The following is a 17,843-nucleotide window of genomic DNA, read 5'->3' on the forward strand; positions in this document are numbered from 1 at the left end:
ATAAAAGAAAAAGTAAATTCAATGTACAAAATTACCATTTGGAAATAAGTTTCAAATATACCAGTCATTTACCATCATGCCAAGTGCAATATATTTTATGCATGATAAGAATGATGCACTATTTAATAATTTGCTGAATATCAGAAAAACTATATACATCTTTAAAGTAAACTTGGACACAAAACTCAAAAATAGCACAAGACAGCTTCTGGAAACATGTTTCAGACTACTAATTTCGTAACAACCATCCATAATGACAGAACAAAAACAAAACAAAGCAAAAACCCTACATTTAATATGCAAAACTGTTAGTGACATACCAGGGGAAAAATCTGTTATTAAACCACACACACTGCTATATATACACATATTTGAGCCTTAAACAACCTTGTATTTGCAGTAGAATAAGGGCACAAATAAAAGAACCATGTACAAATGAGGATCATCATTATATTTTGTCATTTTAGTCTCATGAAAAGCTAAAAAGGGCAATTCTATGACAGATTCTAAATGTTGGCTGCATACAATTTTGCAGGCACATGCATAGCACCTAGCCACAAGTATTCCCTAGAGCCTCTATAAATTCTCCTAGTGATTCTGACACACTGATACATAGATGGAATAATCTATTTGATAAATCTAATGCAGTGAAGAAGGCACGGGGGTGGGGGGAGACAGTTAACTCAGAAAGATGTAGCACAAAAAGAAAACAAAACAAACAAACAAAAAATCAACAGACCAGGGAAAGAGAGAAAAGAAAACACAGAAAGAACTGGCAACAGTTTAAGTATCTGGCTATGCTTCAGCCTTGTTTCTGTAGCACCACTTCACTGATATCCCCATCAGTTTTTGTTTACCAATTTACCTTGAATATTTCTTAGACACCTATCCCATCACCATCTATGAATTATGGAGAAAATGATGTTAGACAATAATAGCCTTACAAGTGAGTCTGCACTAGTTTCTTGCCCAGATTTCACCTGCAAACTACACCTTTGCTGCCACTAGTATGAACTCTCATGTAGATGGAGTGAAGGCACCCCAGAAAGATTAGACGATCCAGTAGTCAGGAAACCTATGCCCACCAGCCATTCATACTTTTGGTCACGTAACTGCCCTTTTTATGAAAAACAGGTATTTCTTAGTGTGAATGTGCAGTTAGAGAAATATAAAGTGCTTCCATTCCTCCTAATGTGCTGCTTACTCTAAAGCCCAAAGATAATTAACAGAGCTGATATTTTAAATTTATTTCCCTTGTTATCATTCCTGCAGAAACAAACAGGCATAAAGTTCAGGGTGTTTCTGAGAATCAGAACCAGAAGAAAAACTTCAAATCAAGAGTTTGTGAGGATTTTACCAATTCTTTTTATCAAAGATACAGCACATCAACTTGAAGTTACTATTTTATTAAAAACAAAAAACCCCAAATATCCCACATGACTCTATGTTTCATATATTCCAGGAAATCTTTATCAATATGACAGTTTCCAAGACTGTTTACTCCATATGCTCATTTATGGCCCCTACTGTTTCTGTCACATGTATGACTTGAAAAGTTTGGAATCCACACTAAAGGTGTATGAACAACAGGGCTCTCTGTCTGCATACCGTTTGATCCCCAAAAGTGTCAGTGCCTCCAAGAAGAGAAACACATGAATCACACAGAGAATCCCATTAAAACTAAAATGAAAATTAGCCAAACATCTATAAAAGCAATAGAGCTACTTAGTAAGTTATACCGTCAGGAACAATACAAAGAATTGTTGTGTAAACCCTACCACTATCTGTTTCTTTTTCTTTGCTTTCGTCCTAGTCCATCACTTAGCCTTGTGATGTTCTTTTCTTCAGATGATGTAAAATCTCTAATCTACCCTTTCCCCTCTTGTGTTTCCGTCTCATCCCTTACCCTTTTTTCTGCCAATATCTTCTGCCTCCAGTCCCAGTTACCTGCTGCAGTGTTTATCGCACATTAACATCATCACACACAGGTTGAACTTGGCTAGCCTGGAAAGGCAGTGCTTTTCCTACAAGTTGTCATTTGGATTCCATAGGCTTGTCTACATCACAAAGTTCTGCCAGCAGATCTGACCGATAAGGATGTGAAAAGACTCTCCCTATATCCAACACGGGTCTGCTGGGAAAACCCCCGGTGTGGACAAGGATTTGTTAGCAGCAAAATCTTTCAAAATTTGTGGAAACTGGCATAGGTCTGACAAAAAACCTCCTTCTGCTGATATTTCTGGGACCCAAATAGTAAGTGGGGGAACAAGGGGAATGATCCTTTTCTTCTAACACCATTCAAAATAGGAATGAAGTATCAAATGCCATCACAATGTCAGATGCCACTGACTGAGCTGGTAGGCAGTCTGAAACAAAAATGTCTGATACATGAACTACTCTGATTTGTCTAAAAGGGGTGTTAACCTAAAGCTTCATTAAAATAATGTAGTTGTAGTCATCATTCAGCTATTTCAGCAGTGCAGTAACTTACTACCCAAAATTCACAGGAAAGGTCTGGGATATCACACACAATATGCTGTGTGAAGGATCTAGTAGAGGGAAAGGATCTAGTAGGGGAAATATGGTTCACAGGTATGGCTTAAGAAAGTGCCACAGTATCTGCCTGGCAAATCAGCTATTACACTGCACTGTGGTGCTGCTTTTAAATACTTGCCTGCAAAAGTGACACAGGAAACTATCTGCTCACACTATTCTTTAACCGGAACAGACCTGCACTCTTGTCACTACCATTTCATTTCTAAAACCCTGCATCCAAGTAGCATTCATTTTAGAAGTGGACATTCTGAAAAGCACATATAGATGTGAAACCAATCAGAAATCATATTTATGTATACTATTCTTCTTTCTTTAACACTATGGGCTGCATCTTAGAAAAAAAGTATGCCTTCCAAAGTTATCCTACATTTAAATACCAAAAAAACCTACCAAAGTTACTTGCATCTTCATTTTCCAGTACTGACAAACTGACAGACTAAAGGACAAAGGCATAATTTAACAGACTGCTCTGTGTAAAGACACAATACAGTGCACAAAAAAAATTCATCAAATGCCCCTGTCAGTACGCCTTACAAAGTACAGCTTAATGAATGTATGCAAATTGCTATAATATATAAAATGTCTGGTACCTCTTCAACTAGTAATGCGCTTATGAAGAAATCTATAGAGGATGGTAAGATACATCAATCTAATTTGTCTTTGAAATAAAACGATTTGGTTTCCTCAAGATAATTTCAATCTCTTTTTTTAATGCCCAATGGCACGACAGCAACACATTACATGCAACGAACCACCACTCTAGACCCTGGAAGACAGGATTATTAAATAAAAAAAGCATTTGGCTACAGACAAATTGAAGGCATGCTGCTACATACTGGTATAACTTGAATATTTTCCTCAGTTGTTTTGATGTCTTGGCATTTATTGTTATTTCCAAGCCTGCTGAAAAGCACTTTTTTTTTTTTTCACAATTTCAACCTGAAGTGAGATTTCCCAGCAACTCCCAGATTTAAAAGTAAGAATCCTAGTCACATTCTCCAGCACTGACCACAACTGAAGGAAACATCAAAAGATGTGTAAGGAGCCCCAGGTCTTTTCAGCTGCTGTATTTTTAACACCATCCTATTGGAGCTGATCTACCTTCTTTATCAAACCATTTATTTCAACAACATATACCTTCTGAAATAAAATTATTTTTTTTTAAACCCTGTAATTTTGGTTGATAGTTTCCAGATTTTTAGGAATAAAAAACTAGAAATCAAATATTGAAACTATCATAAACTTGTCATTGAGAAGAGGCTTGATGCCTACCTGGCTGGACTCATTTGAGTCCAGTTTTTCCCTTCCGACCCTACTTTTATGATTCTATGATTGTTTTTCCAAAACTGGTGGTTTTTCTTAAAAGTGGGGTTTTTTGTTTAAAAAAAAACAAAAAAAACAACAACAACTTTTTTCCAGTTTGACAAAGAAAGAAAAACTATGGAATGTTGGGTGGGTGGAGAAGCTTAAAATTATTTGAAATTTTCCATGAAAATTAATTTCCTTTGACAACCACCTATGCTATCTATGCAACTGAACATTTATACAAGATTCTTCCTCTTAATTTGTAACCACCATTAGTGATATATAAGAGAAATAAAAATAGATATACCAGCATCCATTCATCAGTTGCAGCAGCATTACTACTGAATGCTGAAACCTCTAGCCTCTGCAGGACACTTCTCAGCCAGGTAAAGACATTACACTTTTACTGTTATAAGTTATCAGAAACTGGTCTATACCCATAACAGAACAGAAGTTCAGCACACAAAACCAGTCTATACCTGCTAATAGAACAGAAGTTTGGCGCACTGGTTAAAAATGGCAAAACCCAGTCTAAGATTTGCTCCCTCTCCCACAGACAAGAATGAATTTGTGTTGTTTGCTACTGATCTAAACTACACCACTTACAGGAAACTGCGCAAGTTGGATCAATTCCACCTCAGGCTTTTTGAATGTCTGTACCTAGCCCTCTATAATAAAGAAAGGGTTAGTTGTGCGTCACATAGCAGAACCCTATGGAATGTGTTTGGCCAATAGCTAAGCTTTAAATTAAATTACTAGGATAAAAGATTGTCATTTACAACCAGACTTCTCCTGTTGGAAGAAATAGTATCTTATTTTGGGGAAAGCATAAAAAGAATAATGCAGCAAAGTAAACCAAGCAAAAACTGAAAGAGAGATACAGATTTCCTGCATCCTCGTCTTTCTGTTTTTAGACCTGGGTATGGCACAGAAAAACGCTGTTGGTGTCTGCTGAGGATCTCTCAATGACGAGCAAGCCAAAAAGTATCTATTCCAATTCTTTTAGACAACATGCACTAGACCTCCAAAAATCCACTCACTTGGAGGGAGCCACATTTATGCAGAACATAAGTTTTCATATTAGAGAAAAAGGTTTCTAATCCTAGCATGGTAAAAACAAAAGCTAAAAATAATACAATGAGTAATTATCTATTAATCTATATGAGAAGAGAATTCCACTGTCACCGACTGTCTCACAACCTGAAAATAAAAACAAGATACAGATTTTGTCTAATAAATGATCTCACCCCAAGTCTTAGATCATCCCTTACCCACTTCATATTATTACTGAAGTAATTACTGCAGCTATCAAACAGATACATTTTACTCATCCATTAGAAAACATGACTAAGTTGGATGGTCTACAGTACAGAATTTTTGCATTTTTGAATCAGAGGGCAACAACTTCAGCATCAAGTAAAGAAATACTAACTAGCATGGCTTGTTTCTTTGCAACATTATTCTCAAATGATTATTTTAGCATTCCAGATTTAGAATTATTTTAGAATTTTAGCATTTTGATTATTTTCACCATTAATATTTTCTCAGTTACCAATCAAACAATAACTCCTTCAATAAATACGATGTATTTTAAGATGTAACTTTTTAATAAGGTAGTTAACCCTATTAGTTTGAAAACAGGAAGAAGGTAGTGCATGGTGGCACATGAAAAAGTAGGTTGCTCCCTATAAAAACTCATGCCACTCTGAACCAGTTAGGAAACAGACAGCCGTTAGGTTTGTAGGATTAAAATAGCTGATTGGACAGAACTGCCCATCCCCTATAGTGCTACAAAATGGAAGACGTTCCACAAAAAAATAAGAAACAGGAAATGTAATGCTAAATATAACATCTGTACAATGTACTGTAATGCTACAGGGAATCTCTTGGTCCCCCAGCACGGTGCAGTGCTCTGTCCCTCTCCTCCAAGGGCAGAGGGAGGGAGAGTAGGGAGGGCAGTCCCTGATTATTCTTAGTCTTCTAATTCCCTGAAGGGGAGAGAAGGGATCAAGGGAGCAAGCAGCAGCCCCGCCAAGAGTGTCTAGTGGCAGCAGCCCATGCACTGACAGCTTGCCACCCCCATGGACAGACAGTCAGGGCACAGAACTGCAATCCCTACCATGCACCCTACCTGGAGAGTATTACAGCACTTCTTTGTTTCAAAGTTCTGTGACACAACTAGCACTATAAAAGTAACATCCGCCCGTGATCAGTCTTTAAGGTGCCACCCTGCTCTACTTTGTTCATCATAATTTTACTTTCAGATAGGCATGTTCGTGGCTCTAGTTCATTTCCAAAAGCCCCATGCACATAAACTAAAATAAGGGAATAAACAAATGTGAAGTATTCCGTTATCATACTTCCTTTAATCGAGACTTCCACTTTTACTTCCATCATCATCATCACCAGTATTTTAAAATAACTTCTCATTTTAAATTTAGTTCGTCAGCATTTTCCACCTTTGACTCTACATCAAGGCCCTAAAGTTTGTGCCTGGCGTACTTAATAAAGGCAAATTAAGGAAACAAAATACATCCCACCTCCTCTCTTATCTCCAGAACCCATATGAAATTATACTAATTACCATAAGTCAAATTAAACATTCTAACTTTTCCGTGGAAGAGAAAGGAAAAGATTATACCTGGGAGTCAATCTTCTTACAGCTCCCCTAAGATGCAACGTCTAATACGTTTAAGAAAAGTATTGTATAGAGGACTTCGGCTTCAGTATATCAAAATAGCTTTGCTAAAATATATTAGCGTGTGTATCATTGATAAAGTTAACTTCACACACAGTGTGCAATGAAGTGTGCTACACGATAATGAAATAAGACTTTTTAACCTGTTAAGTCATTTTCTCTATCAAGACACACTGGCATGTAAAGTCTGGGTTCACATCCTTAAGCGTATGTGCATGGAAGACACAATCACTGGCCGGGCATTTTTGGGTCCACATTCATTAACTGATTCCCAGTGACCCTTGGTAGGACCAAATGAATGCTTTGGCTACCACAGAAACTGGGAAGATCCCAGAATCACCCATCCTAGCCTTTAAACAAGCAACAAACCTCACCAACTTCATCACCAGGGATCCTGGTTTTCTCTGATTTAAAACAATCCCCAATTTTCAATTTAAAAAAAATTAATGCCAAATCCAATTTTTTTCTGTGATTACATGAAACCAATGTGGATTTGGGGTTACTTTTTTTAAAACCGAAAATGGGGGATTTTTTTTTTACATCAGAGAAAACCAGGATCCCTGCTCATCACCAGAAGTAAACTTCCTATGGACCCAAACACAGCAAATGGATCAAGACCATACAATGACAAGAAATGTAAAACCTGCCAAGACATCTCCACCACCCCACAATTACTGCACCAAACAACAGAACCATCAGCATTTCTGGAATTCACAACTGCCCCTCCAGAAATGTTATACATTTCATCCAGTGTATCAAATGCCCTGACGGAAAATATGTAGGAAAAAAACAAACAACTGTGCACCAGAATTACCACACATGGGAAATCTATCAAAGACAAGAATACCCAGTTAGCTATGGGGGAACATTTCTCACAAGAAAACCATTCTCTCGCCAATCTCTCAGTTTTAATCCTCAAAGGGAATTTACAAAACACCTTTCACAGACAAGCCTATGAACTTCAATTCACTTCATCAACCTACTGGATACAAAAATCATGTACTAAATATAGACATTGGATTTATGACACATTAATAACCTGCCTAACATCTGACTCCCCAGGTAAACCCTCCACTTTTTACCAGCTATTCTCATTCCCTCTCGCCTCCCTCTCAACCATTTACTACAGATGCATCTGTACAGATGCATCCTTCCCCTCCTCACCACCTCAATTTACATTTTAACTGACTGGCTTTCTTGCATATGTACTGGCCTCTGGCTGCTTTTCTATTCTGTCCAGGAAGAGCATAGACTATCTGCAGACGCTTCCTCAACCCGACAAAGGACATTATACCTGAAAACTTGCAAAGAAGAATTTTTCCAACTATTTGAGTTGGTCTAATAACAGATTTTGGATTTACCCCAAAGAACCTTGTCTGCCTATGTCCTTACACCAGCATGGCTACAACTTACACCCCATTCTACCTGTGTGACATTTGGACAAATCTTAGGCACCAAAAACCATGATCCTATTCCACCTCACACACCAGTCACAAAACTACCAAAATGATTTTTATACGCCTCTATTTTGTCTTAATAGATCCATAAGCAACTAAATTTGGCCTACTATACATGCCAAGAAGCAATCCAGAATGGCCATCTCAGTTCTCATCTCAGGAATGCATGAATTCTGCATCAATCCTCAAGTCCTTAAAAAGAAAAGGGCAGAAAAAGTACTGAATGCCTGTCTGAAGCTAGAATCAGTGTGGCTATCAAGTTAGATGCATTGGTTCATGGAAAAGTATTTCCTCTGAATATTGGCAAAATTAGAAATTGACTTCACAGAGTAGAAAGGAGAAAAAGCACCAGAACTAGTCTGCCTTCCACAGCAGGAGACAAAAAACTGGGGCTGTGAAGGGGAACAGCAGGAGGATAAAGCGAGAGAGTCCAAGAAGTCTGGTTAAGTGACCGCCTCTGCCAACAAATGAAAAGGGAAGAGAGGTACCCAAATGTTACAGAAACATTAAAAAAAAATAGCTTGTCCAGGGAAAGTCAAGAGGCTTCTGGAAAAGTAAGATCAGTACAGTGATAAATAAAGAAATGTCAGGCTAGCAGAGCATTCTTAAACAAATTTCTTAAAATCTACCGTAGGGCCATTCTCATCTCTAATAAGGAGATTGATACCTAGAGGAATATGTCCCAGCAGACAACTTGGCAACTTGTCTGTCAAGATAAAGCATTGTGTACTATGGTAGAACCTGTAGTCTCTGAGACCCACATGTCTGTGCGAATGACGAAAACAGCTGTACTTTGTTCCATCTAATATAAATTAAGTGCAGAGCTCAGACTCCAGGCAAATTTACAACATAGACCTCAACTGAGCAAAGACTGGTTACTGTGCTTAGGTTGTGACCTCCTGACTATTAGTTTCTTCTTAGCTGTTTAGAAGTTACAGAGGGTAGAGGCTGAACACACTGAGTCATGAGATAGGTAACAAACTATCCCTCAACATATTTGGATGTTATATTTGGATGAGTTTATCTTAATTTCTTTATTCATGTTCTAGAAGAAGTAGGGCTATTAGTTTCAGCTGTAAATGCACTTACACTAAAAAGTAATGATACATGCTAGTGAGGAGAGAATTCTAACACAATAAAGGGCTTAATCTGTCTATATAATGCTTTTGGCTAACAATACATGTGCCACCAAGAGGGCAGGCAGCAATTGGCTGCACAGGCCCAAGTTTGAGCTGCTGCTGGGGAAGTCTGTGGTGGCGATGAATACACCCCGGCCATCCAAGCAGCAGGGCTTCCCCATGCCTCCCTGCCTGAGGGCAAGGGGGGCGGGGGGGTCACAGTGGCAGCACCCCCCCACCCATCCCCAACGTCCCCCAGAACAGCCAGCAGGGAGGGGGAGGCAGTGGGCAGGGAGGGAGGGAGGGGAGCAGGGCAGGGGGAGGCAAAGGGGAGGGGTCACAGTGGTGGCTCTTGTCAGGGCCAGGTAGAAGAGAAGGAAGGAGAGAGGGGAACAGGAAGGGGGTCCTGACAACAGCCAGCAGGGAAGGGGAGGCAGTGGGGAGGGAGGCTGCTTGGATCCGAGCAAGTGCAGGGCAGGAGGAGGTAAGGGGGGGGCGGTCATGGAGCAGGCTGTTGTTGGGGCTGGATGACAGGGAAGAAAGGAAGGAAGGAAGGGAGGGAAGTGGGGAGGGGAGAAAAAGGGAAGAAAGGTGGGGAGTCATGGTGGCAATGCCCCCCTGCCATCTGGCCCCAACAACAACCGGCAGGGAGGGGAGTCCCACTGTGAGGCAGAGGTGGGCAGGGGGAGAGAGTCCCCACACCAGAGACTGGAGGAGGACACAGCAGCAGTGGAGGGAGTCTTTACATGGCTGGTCCCGAAGGGTGAGTGGGGGGTAAGGGAGAGCCATGTAAACATTCCCTGAAATCCATCCTTCTTGACAGGCAATTACCTAGTAATAATATAAAAGGACCTAGGAAAGCTTTGAGACTCAATTCATCTCCCAGTTACACCAGTATAAATTAAGTGCAACTACACTGAAGTCAATATAAAACATACAGCTGAAAAACAACATGAGAAAAATCTGATCGTGACTAAAAAACCCCCACAAATCAAGTATAAGTTAGAGATGTATAAGCTAATAATTACAAAGGTGTAGTGTCAACAAGCAACAGTAGTACAACTAAGGGGGGGACAGGGGTGGAGGGCAGGCAGACCAAGACACTAGCTCTAGGAGTCAACTTGGGAGGAAAAGGGAAAGGGAATGCAAAAAATAGTCACTGCCACTGGTTTCTCAGCTTCTGTAGCTTAGTAGCGGTCTCTGCCCCATGTACCACCACAACCCAGGGCACAGAACTACCCAGTTATGCCAGTACTTAAAGGAGTTAATAAGACAGTCACAGAAACAGCCAACGCACATGATATAATGAAGAACATTGTATAAAAGAAAGCATTAAAAATAGTAGCCCTTATTGATTCTTTGCAGATAAAGTTCTTTGGGTAAATCTGATATCCCTTATTAGAGCAACTCAAATAGTTGGAAAAGTTCTTTTTTGCAAGCTTTCAGGTACAAATACCCTTCATCAGGCTGAGGAAGTGTCTGCAGTTGGTCTGTGCTCTTCCTGGATGGAATACTAAAGAAGCCAGAAGCCAGTATGCATGTGATAAAGTCAGCCAGTGAAAATGTACATTGAGGTAGTCAATCTTCAACACTTATCAACATGTTGATCTCAATATGCTTTCCAAAAACTGGATTCTACAGATGGGAAAATTAAACAAGCTGAAAGTTCAAGCAACTTCGGCAAGAGCACACTATCAAATAATGGCAGAACAGGAAACAGAGTTTCCCACCGAACCATATATCACAGAGCAAAGGAGTGTCATCCATTTTGTACACCCTGCAAGATCATACCTCTTGCATGGGGAATTGATATATACCTCAATAAAGTTACAGGAAAGGTTTTAAAAAAACCCTCCAAATAATTTTACAAATCCTTAAATCCTTACTCAGGCAAAGTTTTCATTGCAGAGTATAAAACTGAAGAATTCAAAATTTGACACAATAATATAATAATACTAAAAGTTAAAATTAACCTAGAAGACCTGACTTAAGAGAAAATATTAAATACATACGAGCTTGACTAAACTACAATCAGAAGGAAAATGTGATAATCATCTGTAAGCATTAGGAAGATGCATACACTAAAGAAAGGGTTCCTTTAGATTTTTTTTTAGTAGGGATTTTCAAGAAAATATAACAGGGATTAATGTGTCTGCACTGAGCAGGAAAAATTTACACTGACAGGAAAAGTTTCCTAATAATGGAATGTAATAATCTTCCAAGGAAACTGGACAAAGTCCAATAACATTTGAAGCCAAACTGGACAAAGATCCTCAGAGAACAATCCAGCAATAGCTGGGATATGGACTAGATGACTCAACAGCTTTTTTTCATTTTTGAATTCTTACCATTCCACTGTATGAAATAATCCAATAAAACCAGCATGCAAGAGAAATAAGTTTAGCAGCAACTGCACACTTCTCTGCTGAGAAGATTGAAGAGTGCAACCAGGGCATCTTGTAAAAGGGAAAAAGCATCCCCTATATCTCTTCAGACCAGAAGTGGGCAATTATTTGGGCCAGATTAGCACCCCTGCCCCCCCTCCCCCCCCCCACACACACACACCACAACTCACCAAAACTCCCTATGGGGCTTTGGGCTGGTGGGGAGTAGTTTTTGGGAATGGGATGGCTGGACAAGACCAGGATCATTGGGCCAGGAGGAAGGGCAGTGATAGCTCGGGGCCAGAGCCTGGGCTGAGCCACAATCTGCTTCCTGCACACCCTCTCCCTGTGGGGGGATGGAGGGTGTGTATGGGGATGTGTGTGGCACTAGGTCCCAGGAGCCAGCTAGGGGTGAGGTGAAGGAGGCAGGGGGGACACTGCCTGGGGGCACTCCACATGGGACTGAGTCCCGCCTGGGGCAGCCTGCACTGCACTCCTGCCCATGCCCACCAGCCCAGCCTCAACACTGGCTCTGTCCTGTGCACAGCTTCTGGCAGGGCTGTTCCCAGTGTGGCTGCAGATGGCTGGGTGCTGCTCTGCTACCCTCACCCCCAGCGGAAGCAGCCCAGCTGAAGCTCCCCACCAGCCCACCTGGAGCGAAACAGGAAAGGCAGAAGTGAGAAGAGGAGCCATCACTGGAGGCGAGGGGAACAGAGCAGCAACCAGCTGCCCCAGGCCCCGGCCAGCACACACAGCTTCTGCGAGGGTTATTCCTGGAGTGGCTGCAGCCAGCCAGGTGCTGCTCTGGCTGCCTTTGTCTACAGCAGTGGCTCCTCCTTTTGCTCTTGCCCCTGATACCCCACTCTGGCAGGTGGGCGGGAAGCTCCAGCCAGGCAGCTCCAGCTAGAGGTGAGGGGGGCAGAGTAGCAGCAGAAACAGCCCCGCCAGAAGCTGCATGCACTGGTCAGGGCCCCCAGCCAGCAGGATCACAGCATGGGCTGCCCTAGTGGGAGCTGCTGGGGCTCCGCACCACGTGGAGCACCACAGGGGCAGTCATGGGCCAGATCCAGTCAGCTGGCAGGCTAGATCTGGCCTGCAGGCAGTATTTTGTAGGGGTGTGCAAAATGGGCTGTATTCAATTCAGATTCGGATTCAGCCCAAATCAGGGACAATGATTCAATTCGTTGATTCGGATCACTGTCGATTCAGTTGAATCCATATCTGAAGATTCGATGTTGATTCAGAGAATCAGCAATTCAGCCATAGACACAGCTTTAAATGTTTTTTCTATAGACCTTGAGGTACCAGGCATGACACGTGAATGCTTCCAAGTACTTCCGGTCCACTTCCGGATCTGCTGCCAAGTGTACGGGGGAGGCCCCTTGTGCCCCTCCCCCCAGCTCAGTGATCAGCCACAGCAGGACCCCAGGTGCCCCCCCAGACCCAGGAAGCACCAGCCAGAGCCAGGGGGGACTCAGGGGAACTCAGGGGGACTCTACTGCATGCTTCCCAGTGGATCCAGAAGTGGACCAGAAGTGCTTCTGGGTCTGCTGCTGAGCATGCTGGGGACCCCCCGTGCTCCTGTTGGACACTTCATCTGCCCCACCATCTCAGCATTCACAAGCCGCCTGGTACCTTGAGGTATGTAGAAAAAAAATGTTTTAATAAACATTTAAAGCTATGTGTCTATATCCAAACCACCGAATCTTACCAAATCTCTTGAAATCAATTCACAGCGTTCCGATTAGATTCATAGAAATTAAAGGGTCTCCTGATTTGATTTGCATTCAGAGATTTGGCTGCCAAATTGCTCTGCATTTCCACCAAATTGAATCAGGGACCAAAGCTTCGCACCGCCCTAGTATTTTGCCCACCCCTGCTTTAGATGCACAGATAACAATTGTACAGTGTTTTAAAAACGTACATTTATTGCTTCTTCCTTCCTCTATGTCCTTAATAATATAACATTACAAGAAAAAAAAACGACCTTGTGTTGTAAACATATTGATCTTGATTTCTGCTGTGCCAGCTGTTCATAATTGGTTTTAAGCTGATCTAAGATGCCAACTCCTGTCAAGCCAAAAAAAATCCCCAAACGAAAATACATCCATTAAGTACATATTTCCACTTAATTGCATGCCACACATTGACTGTGAAAAAAGTTTCATAAACTATTTATATTAGTTTTTATAACTATATTTTAAAATGAATTTGTAAAGGTTTATAGTTTAATTGTTTAGAAGTGTCAGAGAGCCACAGAGTTAATGTACCCTCTGCTGTCTGTTAGGCAATAGCAGCAAAATATACAAGTTCTCTTAAAGAATCACTATTCAATTCAAAGGATCATGATTTCCCTCAGCAGGGAATATTAGATGTTCTCAATAATGCATATATAAAAATATTTTCTGAGGGATTTCCTTTCAAGTATAATACTTGTCTTCTATCAGTCCACTGTAATTCCACTGTACCCATAGCATTGTGACTTTTCAAATGCAAAACAAATGTCCCACCCTTTGCCAGAGAACCCAAGTTGGACAGGCCTACATTTCCAGAGTTCACATAGGTGTAATAGCATAGAACATACTTTTCTATAAAGCAATGTATGAATTTAATACCTCTACAGAAATGGAATGGATCTGCATACTGTTTTGAACCTCAACATATTTGATTAGTCATGGAACTAGAAAAGTAGCTTTTCTGTTTTTAAAAACATTTATGAAATCTAAGCTTGACTTGCTAAACACTAATCAGTGCCAACTTTGTATCAGATGACTAGAATTCAGCCTCCTTTTCTCCTAATGAACTCATAGCAGGCATGAGTTTTCCTGCCACCTCCCTCCCTTTTTTGATAAGAAGGCAAAAGTGTTAAATTCAAATACAAATTTGTTATCCTTCAGAATTACTTTTAATGACTTACCTCTCTGATAACTTTCTGTTAACAAGACTAAAATGAAAACAACAAAGGACAGCACTACACTCAATTCCCACAAGGGTTCACAATGTGATCCATGACCCACTGGGATGGAGACACAACCAGAAGAAAGGCTTTGAGTGACAAGCTCTCTGAAAGACTCCAACATAGGAAGTGACCCACTACCTAGAGAAGCCCAAATTGTGAGATGTTCACAGTTTCAGGAATAGTCCTTAGAGTGTTACAAAAAGCTTCTCTGCCCCTGCCACCTAGGTACACAGGAGGTTAGCAGACCTAGGTACACAGGAGGTTTGCAGTGAGAACAGAAAGCAAAACTAGGAAAGAAGAAACCCGGAGGGTGGGAGATTTGGGAAAGTGCTGGTAGGGCTTTTAGCGGAAGATAAGTGGACACCGATTAAAATAAAATGAATTAGTAATAGGTTAATTAGTTATCAATTAGTTAATTACATAGTTGACTAAAATTAAAGAAATTGTTTTTATGTTCTGAATGTATGGGGACTGACTAAAAATTATCATATTTTAAGGTTCTAAATGTAATTACTGCACTAAGTCGTGAAAACTGCTTCTGATACCATTTTCCAGCAGTTTAGGATGTTGTTAATGCTGTAAAATCGCCATTTATATATATATAATGATGTATGCAACTCAATATTTTACTGAAAATTTGGAAAATGTGATACATAAGAGTGATCTATGATACATAAGGCGCCATGGTTTATTTTCTGACTGCAATTTATAGTTTAGGTAATGGTCAGGGATGCCAACTGTCCATTTATTTGGAGACACTGTTTAAAAAAAAAGATGTCCATAAAAATCCATAAAACAAATAGAACCATCCATAAAAACACTAAGTAACTAGAGCCTGCCAATTTTGCCACAACTGCCAATTTTATTCAGGCAATACAGACATATCCTATTCTAACTCAGTTAGAGAATGCCCTCTCTCCACATAGTAAGCCATTCAACCTTTAAGGGAACAAATCTTCCCAGCTTTCCACCAGACCCCAGGTGGCTTGGATTTTCAGCTTAAGCCGTCCTAATACACGGCGGGCTAGATATTGAAAGCATTATTTAGAATTTACGATTTATAAAGTGGGGTTTTAAAAGGTACAAATCTTCACAATCTACCCAAGAGGAAAGGATTAGATGTGCAATAAAAACCACCAAAATCTTAAACCAAACATAACCCAAGGGGAGGGTTAGAGTCCTGTACTTACAAGGTAGGAAAAGACACTAGCCATACAAGTTAAATATCTAATGACCCATTTCCCTCTTAAATTATTGTGTATGCCAAGTTAAAAATTGCAACTGTAATCTTGCTACTATATAATAAAAAGCATGAATGACTAAGCAATTAGCTTCAATATATTATGCCCATCCTAGAGAGGTACCCAGATGTTCTGGCCCTACTTGAAAGAACAGATAACCTAGGAAAGATGACACCTATTTTCTAAAGAAAATACTGTTCTGTGTTGCCCTCTCTTTAGTTCACTGATTTTAACTTTTTTACCTCCCCCTCTCGAAGATGTAGATTTGAATACACACAACACCATCTTCTATGCCAGAATGATTTAAATTCTTATTCTACAAACCTATGAATAGTAGTTATTTACTCTGCAGATACAGTAACGTCACTGAAATACACAGCATGACATTTGGCACTACTCTCCATGACAGTCCAGAGGAGAGCCACACACATAATCAGAAGTCAGGAAAACAGACCTTATGACGAGAGGCTGAGAGCTATGGGACTCTTCACCCTGGAAAAGCGAAGGCTCAGGGGTGATCTGGTAGCCACCTATAAGTTTATCGGGGTGCTTACCAGGATCTGAGAGAACATCTGTTCGCCAAAGCGCCCCAAGGGATGACAAGGTCAAATGGTCACAAATTCCTCCATGACTGTTTCAGGCTGGACATAAGAACTTCTTTACTGTCCAAGCCCCTATGGTTTGGAATAGACTGCCACATAAGTGGTTCAAGCACCTACAATGAACACCTTCAAGAGACATTTGGATGTTTATCTGGCTGGGATCCTATGATCCCTGCTAACTTCCTGCCCCTGGGGTGGGGGCTAGACTCGAAGATGTTCTGAGGTACCTTCCAGCCCTAATGTCTATGAAATCTATCAATCTCAGCTCTTTGAGCAGCATCAGTTTATCTCTATTGAAGAGGCCTCCATGAATACTGAGAATTAAGCTAAGGTCATCAAATAGTTTTTCAGCCAAAACTATTTGTCACATTTGCAGGTAGCAGTGGTTGCCCTGAAACTGCATTTTTTATTGAATTTTTTTTTTTGTCAAAGAAAAATCATTGCTGAACCCACTTCTTTAACATCTGTGAAGAAAGCCACAGTGTCTATAGATTACCAACAAAGTAAGGTGTGTCCTGCAGAAAATGTGGCAGAGCTGAAAGTTGTGAGAAAGTTAGTCAGTGGTTTAAAGCTCAGAAGCCCTCACACCCCCTGGCAACAGGGCCTTTCACACCATTGTAAGAGATTCTCTAGCCAAACTTCACAGTGATATTCTAAGAAAAAAAATTAACCTGGTTCATTTCCCATATAATGTTGTCTGCAGTAACAGTAAGAAGGTATCTTCTATGAGGTGGAACAATTTCCAGCTATTTTGGGAACTACCCATTGACTCACACCACAGACCTTCACAGTATTATGAGAACAAATGAGGGCAAAGTAATGTGTCAAATGTCAGGTCCTGGAATATGGTAGGCAAGTACCCAGGACCATATTATGAAGTACTACATACAGAATCAGTAAGTCCTGCATTACTTCTTTGAGTGTGAGAAAGTCCCTGACAGGTGGTTAATTGCTAATAAGGTATAATATTCCCACCCCTTACTCTACTCATCTTGTATGTCAGACACCTAGTGAGGACACAACCTTGATTTTCACTGTCCCTAAGCTAACAGGGGTCTATCACTTAACAACTCTCATCCTAAATTCATTGATCCCCTGCAAAGTCAGTCTTACAAGAAAACTGCAGCAGCTTCATGGTGGGAATAAGACATTCTAAAACTACAGTTCAGACACTACTGGAGATGGAAGATTATTCCAAAGCCCTCCCAAATTCCTAGTTCTTCACATCACGGGCATCAACTGGTCACCGATGAATATCAAGGAGAAATTAATTTCTCAAATCCAAATGAAAAGGAGGTGCAAGCATCTCCTACATCACATTTAGAATCACTGAAACAAGAGAAACATGGAAAAGACTAATGGCACATAGTTTTACTGGTAGGTTCTTACCACAATATTTATTCAGCAGCATGAATGTGGACTTTGCTTAGTTACAACAACAAGACATGGGGAAGCCAGAGCAGATAACAAAACCAAATCTGTAAAACACAAGCCTGTACTAGGGATCATATTTATTGACACAA

The 17,843-nt window shown here is 40.6% G+C and overlaps 1 protein-coding gene across 9 annotated transcripts in view; it reads right to left on the reverse strand.

Moving 5' to 3' along the window:
• Nucleotides 1–17,843, reverse strand: part of ENOX1 (ecto-NOX disulfide-thiol exchanger 1) — a 536,440-nt gene that overhangs the window by 431,735 nt on the left and 86,862 nt on the right. The gene's annotated exons all lie outside the window — the stretch shown is intronic.

The sequence above is a fragment of the Crocodylus siamensis genome, chromosome 1 (genome assembly GCF_052110815.1).
Source record: "Crocodylus siamensis isolate JL-2025a chromosome 1, ASM5211081v1, whole genome shotgun sequence".
In the NCBI taxonomy this organism is placed as follows: Eukaryota; Metazoa; Chordata; order Crocodylia; family Crocodylidae; genus Crocodylus; species Crocodylus siamensis.